This window comes from Calonectris borealis, chromosome 1, assembly GCF_964195595.1.
Source record: "Calonectris borealis chromosome 1, bCalBor7.hap1.2, whole genome shotgun sequence".
NCBI classification, from domain to species: Eukaryota; Metazoa; Chordata; class Aves; order Procellariiformes; family Procellariidae; genus Calonectris; species Calonectris borealis.
This window is the reverse complement of record NC_134312.1, coordinates 20,965,865-20,976,608: the sequence shown is the minus strand read 5'-3', so window position 1 is coordinate 20,976,608 and position 10,744 is coordinate 20,965,865. Positions and strand designations below refer to the sequence as shown.

The window sequence follows — 10,744 nt, the reverse complement described above, 5'->3', positions numbered from 1 at the left end:
GCCATTCTCCAAAATATAATACAGAGCTTAACACTTCTAATACAAATCTTAACTTACTAAACCTATTTTACAAAGCTTAACTTACTAAACTAAACCTATCTTACAAAGACTAAACCTATCTTAACACTACAGAGATACAAACTTAACATTACAGAGCAAAAAATACATTGAAACATTTCAGGTTGAAGCTTCTGTGACTGAGACACCAACTGTCCCATAACTGATGTATAAAGTTCATATAACTTCCCTGCAGCGGCTCACCTAGGTGGGTCTCAGAGTAATTCTGGAGCTACAGTGATGATACACATCAACTCTACATCAGATAATACATGCCAACACTCATCACTGACCCTCACATATAAAAGGACAGCAACACTGGAGCCTTTCCTCTTTCAGTCCCACCTGGGTCACCATTTGTGGTGTAAGATAGCACAGACCCTCTGGAGCCTCTATCATAGCAGAGCAGTCCCACAGTCTCTCTCACCATTGCCTCAGCCTTCTGTCTCACTCCATTCCTCTGTCTCTCTCCATAGCTTCTCATCTCTGTCACTCTCCGTTGCCTCCCTTAAATCTTCCTTCGGCAACAATCACATGTCTGCTCACAATTCCCTTCACCTGTTTTGGCTCTTGAATCAGCTGGTACTCATTGGCTCTTGAATCAGCTGGTACTCATTAGGCCACACCTCAGGGTAACCGCAAGCAGCATTCCTCACTGAGAGCTTTTTCATTTTGATGTTTACAGTTTCCTCACAGAAGGAACAACTAAGCCAGGTGTTCAGGTCTTATCTCTCCACACTCCCCAGGTGAAGGACTTTGCATTTCTCCTTGTTGAACTTCATGAGGTTCCTGTCAGCCCATTTCTCCAGCCTGTTCAGGTCCCTCTGTATGGCAGCATGACCCTCTGGTGTATCAGCCAGTCTTCCCAGTTTGGTGTCATCAGTAAACTTGCAGAGTGTACACTCTGCCCCATCATCCAGATCATTAATGAAGATGTTAAACAGAACTGGGCCTGGTATTAACCTCTGATAGTTATTGGCCTCCAACTAGACTTTATGCCACTGATCACCCCACTCTGGGTCTGGTGGAGTGACCAGTGGCCCATTCAGACAATTTTCAGTCCACCTCACTGTCTGCTCATTCAGCTCATTCTTCAACAGCTTCTCCTCTATGAGGATCTTATAGGAGACAGTGTCAAAAGCTGAAGTCAAGGTAGACAGTATCCATTACTCTCCTCTCATCTACCAAGTCAATCATTTTATCGTAGAAGTTTATCAAGTTGGTAAAGCATTACTTCCCATTGGTGAATCCATGCTGACTACTCATGATGACTTTTTTGTCCTTTATGTGCCTCAAATGTTCTTTATTTCTTTCCAAATTATAATATTTGGTTTGTGGTTTTGGCTGCTACCTACACTGAGATAATGTTTTCAAGGAGTCACTTAGAACATCATCCTTTGGTGAAGGACTGTTGAGAAACTATTGAAAACTCAAGAAGTTTAAATCAACTGGGTATACACAACTGGATGTGTTTGTAAGGGAGGACTTCCCCTCTTCCCCAGGAGACTATATTTATCTAAGTGTTCACTAATTCCATCTCAGCATTTATGAAGAGCTCCTCTCAATGGCATTGTTCTCAGTGAACTGACCCAGGCTGCCAATCATCCTCCTGGCCCTTTCACTTGCCCAAACCTGCCCTGTTCCCTGGCTGGGGAGTGTAGGACAGATGTGGCTGATGAGGTTCCTGCCCTGATGGATCCCCTGTGGCTCCAGATGCCTGGCCCCAGGGAGCTGCTGGCCCTTGCTGAGCCAGGACACAACACTTCTTGGTGATTCTACAGACTCTCTGGAGCGCCTTTTGCTCCTGTGGTTTTAGATGGAAGCTTTATTGTTAGTTTTCATTCTTTTTGTTATTTGCTCCTCAAACTCTTTCTTGGCCTGCATAGTTCTATTTTTTATATCTAAACTGTCAAAATTTATGAGGCTTTTCATTTTCTTTATTTGCGTACAACAACATTTTGAAAAATACTTTCTGGTTTCTAATACTATCTTTTCCTTTGCTGAATAGCCATGCTGGCTTTATTTTTTCCCTTTTTGAATCTTATTTAGTAGGTGATATGCACTGTTGCTGTGTTTGTTGTATGGTAAGCTCCAGAAATTTCCATGCCGCTGGGAAGGGTTTAATTCTCTTCTGGTTGCATTTTAAGACACTTCCTCATTTTTACATAGCTTTCTTCTCTTAAGTAGAGCACAATGCTAGTACATCTTTTGGCCTTTGTTGATGCTGTTGTGATGTTGAAACTAAATATATTCAGATCAGTTTTACAGAGTGGTACTTTTGCTATAAGATTTCGTAAGCATTGCCCTGTAAGATTTTGAACCACATTCTGCATATTACTCATTAATAAGAATATTACAGCTTTCAGTTCTTTCTGTAATTCTTTGGGGAAATAGCATACTAGTTTGAATCCCCTTAGGTTGAAGAGAAAACTGAACTTAACACTCCAGAGCATGGATGAACTTTCTAATAATCAAGCTGTTGTATGTAGCAATTCCCTCTCTGGATGTCTATAAAATGAAAAGAATGATCTTGTTGCATCCTTTTAAAAAAAAGAATGTGGGACATCCCTTTCAGGAAAACATTGTGGGTGGAGTGTACTGGGGAAAAAGATGCTTTTGTGAAGCCCTGACCTAGCATCTAAAGTGTGAAAGGTAACAGCGTTTCGTACACATCTGTGTGCTCATTGTTTCCTCTCGACTTGCTCTAAGTGGCTTCCTGCTCGTTGCACTAGCTACTTCAAATAGCCTTACAGATAGCTATTTAAATAGCCAATAGCTGCTTCAAATAACCATTCCTACCTTTCTCAGTACACTGAACAGAGATTTTATTATGGGCATTGATCTCTGGGTTCTGGGTTCTGGATTCTGTGAAGAGGCACAGACACCTAAAAATCAGGCATTTTTGCATATGAGTTTTAAACAGCTAAGTCTTATAGGGTTTAGCTGTTAAATTTAAACTCCAGTTTAGCTAAGAAGTAATTGAAGGATATTCTTGTTCCCCAGGCAAACATAACTCAGCTCCATTAAGAACATTTTAGACAAGTTTTCACACTCAGATGTTTTAATTTATGGAATGTGACTGCTATAACATTTGAATCAGAATGATGACAGTAAGTATTTTCTACCTTTACCTGCCTGAATGTTGTGATGTATTCGGCATTGCTAATGGCAACAGTTAAATAGAAAATAAGTTTCTAGGATCTCTGAAATTAATACTAGGATGTATAAACTGTCTTTCATTTCCTGTCAAAGATTCAGTCATAATATTTCAGGGAAATCTAGATCATCAACAACATAAAAATGCTGCTTCAGTGGTACGGTCATACTATGAAACAGTTTTATCAAGAAAGACCCTACTGTGGCAATCTGGTGATTTTGATTTGACTTACTGACCTCATGAGACACGGTGCAAAGTCAAGGCTGGTGAGTTTAAGTTTTAAATGTTAGTGGCCTTATGTAAAAATCCAAATCTAATTTTGCATGTACAAAGCTGTTACTGTAGCTTTACAACCAACTACAAACTTTCCTTAGTCCTGGACAACTGCATTTTTGAACCAAAATGTGAAGTATGGGATTTATTAGAAAAGGAGGCCGAGGGGCAACCTCATTGCTTTCTACAGGTTCCTGAGGAGGGGAAGTGGAGAGGGAGGTGCTGATCTCTCCTCCCTGGTATCCAGTGATAGGACGCATGGGAATGGTTCAAAGCTGCACCAGGGGAGGTTTAGACTGGACATTACGAAACATTTCTTTACTGAGAGGGTGGTCAAAAACTGGAACAGGCTTCCTAGAGAGGTGATCGATGCCCCAAGCCTGTCAGTGTTTAAGAGGCATTTGGACAATGCCCTTAATAACATGCTTTACCTTGGTCAGCTCTGATGTGGTCAGGCAGCTGGACTAGATGATCATTGTAGGTTCCTTCCAATTGAAATAGCCTATTCTCTTCTATTCTATTCTATTCTATAAACCTAAAAGCAATAAGACTCTTTTTCCTACACCCAGTATTCCTAATTGTGAAATACAGAATTAAAATATGAAAGAAAGAAATTCCTGGCATTAAGGAGTCTGACAGAAAGGGGATGTGATTTAAAAGCTTCTGAAACATGATTTCATTAATAGGTCCCCAAAGTTATTTACTGTAATTTAGTGTACACCAAATTTTTGGATAAGGCTATGGCTGAGGGTAGAATCTGCAAAAAAATGTTTAATGGCTTTTGGATTGTAGGGAGTGCAGCAGAGTAATATCTACTTACTCTCATACTGTGTTTTTCTTCAGTAGCTTCTTTCAGTCTGATCACCACCATAAAATTTCACACCTGTCACTATCTATTTGTGCCTTTGTTTATTGATATCTTTCTCTTTTCCAACCCTCTTGGTTTTATATTTTCATCTAAAGTTTTTTGGAAGCAGTTATTGGATATAGTGTTCTAAAGGGTGAAATAATATTTTATATTTCTTCATTTGGTTTATGCTGAAGTATTTGTTTCCTTAGAATTTTACAGCCTGTTTTGCAACATTCTAAAAATGCAATGTTTCATTTCATTCAAAATGTATTAATGTCTTTCATTTCAAAGATAGCACAGAAACTTTTGTAATGAACTGAATACAATTCTTTGCAACTGAAGTAATCCACACTCTGTCTAAACAACAACACCACCTCCACTATTAAATACTGCACTCTCAAATACTTTACAAAGAGTGAAGGACAGACTCCTCTGCTTTCTTTATGTTTAATAATCTGAAGTATTCTCAACCTGTAAATAAAGTAGTGCTTGAAATGGAGAGAAATAGAACATAATATTTAGTAAATATTATCCCTTTAGGAACAGTGAAAATGAAATGCAGAGAATTTAAAAGAACTGCTCCAAACCATGTGAAGTCAGCATCACAATTATGGCTGGAAAGCATACTGCTCTGCCTCTTCAGTGTTCAGTCCATTGGCTTTTTCTGTCAGGAGTGGTAAATCCCTGCTCTTGCCTTCTGGTTATGAAGAACTTCATAAGACATCAGAACCCTCTGAAATGACTACTCAGGGAAGAAGTTGCTCTGCTAATAGATTTTAGTTTTGGTTAAGCAAGGCTAGATTTGAATAAGCTCAGTCTATATTTGAATCATTATTTCTTGGCTTTATTATTATTATACTACCAAAAAGCACATTCTGTTTCAATGGTTGTCTCTTACAGTACTGTGCTGTTGCTTTTAATCCTCACCCTATGACTTGCTGTTAAAGTCCATTCTCCTTGCAGGGCGGAGAAGAAGTGCTTGGCACATGCACATGTGCACAGCACATGGTCTCGGATGCAGAGAGATCTGGGGAATCTGGGACCCCACATCAACAAGTCAATTAGCGGAGCGGCTCCACAGATATTACCAGACCACTGAGGCTATAGAATTTCTAACAAATTCAATGATCTTTATGCCCTTAGTTTGTTAATAACTAGAATATTCTGCTTCTTTCTGACTTCTCTCAAATGAACTGTCCTTCTGGTAGCTTGCTTTATTGTAACTTGAACCAGCAAAGTCCCCTTTCAACTGCCACAGTTGCTTGATAGCACCTATAGTTCTTTATCAAGAAGTGAACACATCAACACTAGAAAAACCCTAGAAGACAGCAAAAGTAACACTTGAGCCTTTCAAGGATTTTGGGCCATCCAAATGTATCTCTGAATATCAACTGAATGTCCATACTGCTCACCTCATTCTTGATGTTAAGAGATCACTTCTCTATCAATATAATGAATTCTTTCTCTGAGACTATAATCTTTCAAAATTGTTTATTGTGTTCAAGAGCAATGGATTATGAAAGGAAGAAGATGGAAGGCAGAATTTCTCAATAGTTGGCCCATGGCTGAAGTTTATTTGTCCAGGAGAAAGAAATGTCTGTGAATGTCCCCCTTTTTAGTGCTCTCTTGAATTCACTGAAGTACAGTCATACCACATACCCTTAGAAATCAACATAAAAATACAAAATAACTGTGCAGTATGCAAAGTAAAAGAGATTGGGCACACTTTTAAATATCAGTTAAGAACTGCAAACTATAACTATTCTGATTCAGTAATACTCATTTTATGATTATGCAAGGGTGAAATAGATGTTGCAAATTTGCCAAATATAGGAAACTGACATTAATGAAATTGCATGTTTATCAGTCAAATCTCTCAAATATATTCTCCTACCATTCTGGTATTTCCTTCACTGTAACAGTGTAAGGGGGTTACCAAGTTCTGTGACCAGTGTGTAATAAGCATTTACATTCTTATAAGCATAGATTAAAATTTAGCTGGAATTTAATAATCCAGCAATGGAAACCCTGCACAGCACAGGCAGAAAAAGTGGCTGACAAGAAAAAGAGGTTATTTTGCCTGCAGAAAAGAATGACACACGTAGCTGAGCTACTACCTTCAAGACAGCTTGGAGCACAGTGAAAAATACAAGAGAGGTATAATCAGAGAAAAGAACTATAATTTTCCAGAACAAGATGGGGAGATTGAGAAAGGACTATTTAACAAGACAAAGGAGCAATCCATTTCAGTGCCTGGCATACACGTTCATGCACAGACATTACTTCCTTGGGAGAGGGCTCCTTCTGGCATGTTGCTCCTGGCAGGTGGGGAAAGAAAGGAACCATCCTGTGACAGAGCAGACTTGCAGCCCCCGTGCCACCACATCACAGTTTCGGGCAATGCCTACACTCAGGGGAGCACATCCATTGCTTGTCTCCTCACTTCTTCCCGCATTCCCTTCCCTCTGAGGCAGGAAGATCCTCCCATCACGTCAGCACAAGGTCTCATTGTCTCCTTTGGCAGACCTTCTGATCCCTTCCTATGCTGCTAAGCTATAAGCAACCCTGCTAAGGCTTCTGGCCCCAGAAATATCATAGAATCATAGAATGATAGAATCATTAAGGTTGGAAAAGACCTCTAAGATCATCGAGTCCAACCGTCAACCCAACACACCATGCCCACTAACCATGTCCCTAAGGGCCTCATCTACATGTCTTTTAAATACTTCCAGGGATGGTGACTCCACCACTTCCCTGGGCAGCCTGTTCCAAGACCTGATCACTCTTTCAGTAAAGAAATTTCTCCTAATGTCCAATCTAAGCCTCCCTTGGCGCAACTTGAGGCCATTTCCTCTTGTCCTATCACTAGTTACTTGGGAGAAGAAACCAACACCCACATCATGCCTTACCCATCTTCCTACTGGCCACCTACTCACTCTCTTTTTCTCTTGGCATACTCCATGCTGCCTGAAGAGGTGGGCTGCTGCACCTTTTGCTTCCCGCAGTGTGAAAATATGTATAGATGGTGCTTTTAAGGAAGTCAGTGTGATTATGTAGAAGTTTCTTCCAGGTTCTCCTTCAGAGCCCTCTAAGTGTACCATTAAATTTACTAAGTGCCAGCCTGTGGTGAGATGGGTTTGTCACCTTCGTTCTGATGCTTTTCTCTTAACGGGACTAACAAGGGGATTAAGGTTGTCTTGTGTGTTTTAGTAGGTCATAAAGGAACAGAAATACACACATGATGACAGACCCTTTAGAACAGGTTGGAGCATAGATTAAATAAAATTTCCAACACTGACCCTGACTACCACAATAGTGATAGAATTATAGGGGAGTTAATGTTATGAAAAATATTACCGAACCAGAGCTCTTTGCCTTTACATGGTGGCTCCTAATGTATACAAGAACAGCAAAAGATGGGGATGGAAGATGAGACAAAAAGTGCTACATCAGAGGTGTTCTGTGAATGTTTTTAGATGGGCAAAATTCATTATTTTTTCATACTGGGTTAATTTTCAGCTAGCAAAATGCAGTGAATTTTCAGACAGTCAGTCAGTTATAGGGCTCTGAAAATGCACATTTGAAAAAGCAGATCCACATTTAATGGTATAGAGTGGTCCTGTACAAGATATTTTTCAACAGTCAAAGGGAAGGAATGCAGACTGAAGGGGATGGAAGCTTGAGTAAAGTCAATCATATTGTAACAGCTTATAAGCTTGTCCTGTACTACCTCGTTCTAGGAACATACGTTTCTCATCCTACTTAAAAAGTAGATCAAAACTGTGACTGTAAGCTAATGTTTTCTGTTTTGCAGTTTGGGTGAGCAAAAAATACTAAAGTGGTCTGTTAGTATGACTCTTGGAATGCAATGAATTTATTGAAATATCTTTCCTGTTTGTCGGTCTGTAACCAAGGATTTCCATGTTCAAATTGTGGCCTCTGTTTTACTTTGACAATATTATATCTTTCTTCCCTCAAGGTTTGTTACTGTCATTCTTTCTTAATCCTAGCTGGAATGATTGTTATATAATATTCCAGTTTCTCAGTCTAGTTGTGTGTCAGCACGGCTAGTACTTCTGTCTTCTTTTTTTCATGTTTGGCAGAAAGAAAAAAGATTCTTGATTAACTGTATTGCAAGTTCCTTATGAACACACATTTTTGCATTTTCCCCTATAGTAACACAAAAATATTTTCCTGTCAAACCACATACCAAGGAATATCTAAGTCTAGATTCTACAGATAAAATTCAGCACTTTTTCTTTGTAGTGTGACTGCATAATGCTGTCATTTTTCACTCCTTACTCTGGTATGAGAAGTAGATTGTTCCCCTTAAATATAGCTAGGTCTCAAAAAATATGTTGGAACAACTTGGCTAGTGACAATCCACTTCAATATTTATTTAATATTCTCTATGTTATAGTGAGTTTTACAAACACAAACTTTGGAAGGCCTAGATGAATCAGAATGGCAAAAAGCATATTGAATAGATCTGTTATAAAAGTGAAACATCCAGTACCATGTGTACAGTGCACCACAGATAGCGGGCTCCCAAAAATAACCATTAGGTCTTCAGTTAGCAGACTGTTCTTATGCACCCATTCCTGTCCTTTCATATCTCACTACTTTTGGTTGTTATGTGGATGACTGTGATTGAAAGGAGGAAGCAGGAAGGTAAGGGCAATATGAAAAGCTTGAGTGATATAATTTTGAAGAGAAAGGATATCAATACACTATTGTCTGCCATGATCTTCTTGTACAGAATTAAAACTGTCCTAGCACTTCAGGATGAAAGGCAGAGGTTAGTTTATGGCAGACCCAGCTCTCTGTTCTCCAGCTGCCCCTTTTAGTCCCCTAACTAGCAATCACCTCCAGAATCATTCCACCACTGTTCCACCTAGCCCTTACTCACCAGTTACCTGCAGTATCCTTGAACCATTAGATGTGCCAATAAACCACATTTTCCTTCAATGAAATTTTCTCTTATGTCCTGAATCTAATCCATGCCCACCTCAAGCCTGGACATATCCATTCTCATACCCAGCATTGAAAGATGTTTTATTCCTTCTGTGAAACCTTCCCTGCTGCACTACAATCACTCTGTGACCTGCCATCAGACGGCCATCTATCTGACTTCCCTAGAGGAGGCTGAAAATCTCTTCTCCCTTTCAGGTTACACTCTCTGCTTAACTCATTGACACTGTATTTATTGCAAGGTCAGAAAGAGCAGCAACAACCTGGAAAAGACAGCAACTTGCAGGGAACTCAATATTCAGCTTCTGTGGGATTAGTGAAAAGGAGTTCCACAGAAGCTACGTCCTTCTTGCCACAGTCTACATGTCTTGCAGAAATGTGTGGAGGCACTGAGATATTCTGAGACTGGTCTGGTAAAATCACACCAAATCCCTTGCTGGCACAAGGGGATTCTTCAGGTTATTGTACATCAGTCACATTGTCTTGTATTTGCAGTGCACCTGACACAGCAGGGTTATGAATAACACTAAGCCTCACTTACTCCTTGCATTGTGCTCAGTCCTTCCATTTAATTGCTGGTGACCATATCAAATGATCTAATTTTTTTTTTTTGTTAATCTGGTAAACTAAACAAGTGTCAGTTTTCTCCTGCTGGTGGCTAACAGTACATTTATACCTTTTCTTGCCTTGCATTCTCCCACATGGCACAATATCCAAAATCTGGGGCATGATGCAAAGCAAATATTCTGTTACTAAATTAAAAAATATGGATGAGCAATCAAAATGTGGACAAATGTAATTCAAATTCAAATGTAGCCTTTAGATTTCTGTTCTTTTCTTATCTAGAAAGTCAAGGAATTAATTTTATTCTTCAAGGTAGCTATTTTTTAAAAACTGGCCCAAAGGAATCTTTAAGGTAACATGAATTCTACTGAATTTAATCCTATAGGTTTTCCCATTTGGTTAGAAGGACATAGTCTCATGGTTAGAATTGTTTTAGGATGGTTATTATTCTTCCAGAACTACATGTTGTCTAATGTGTTATTGCACTGGTAAGATACTACTTTTTTCTTGGTACTCACATTTTCTTAGCTCTGACATGTCTCTGTTGCACAATACATATTCCAGTGTTAGCTTAAGACCTGACTATATTTACTATAATTTCTTGACTTGCCTTAAAATCTTGTTTCCAAATGCAATGTTTGCTTGCCTCACTGCTACTTCTGATCAAGTGTGAGGCTTGATTCCTCATTCACCTTGATGAACACTTATTCATGTGAGTAGCTTCACTGGCACCAGTGTAAGGTCACACAAATTGCAAAATACTGAATGTTTTCAGGGATTAATGTTCTAATAAAAAAATCTCTTTTCCTTCAAAACATGTTCTAGTTATGAAATTGATAATTAACTTTATCATGAATTGTAAATAATGCTAT

General features: G+C 39.1%; 1 non-coding gene across 1 annotated transcript; it reads right to left on the bottom strand.

The window, feature by feature from the left end:
- Positions 1-266: 266 nt before the first annotated feature.
- On the bottom strand, positions 267-351 carry LOC142078109 (small nucleolar RNA SNORD45). The gene has a single exon (XR_012672120.1). It is a non-coding gene; the product is annotated as a small nucleolar RNA SNORD45 (small nucleolar RNA).
- Positions 352-10,744: the final 10,393 nt, after the last annotated feature.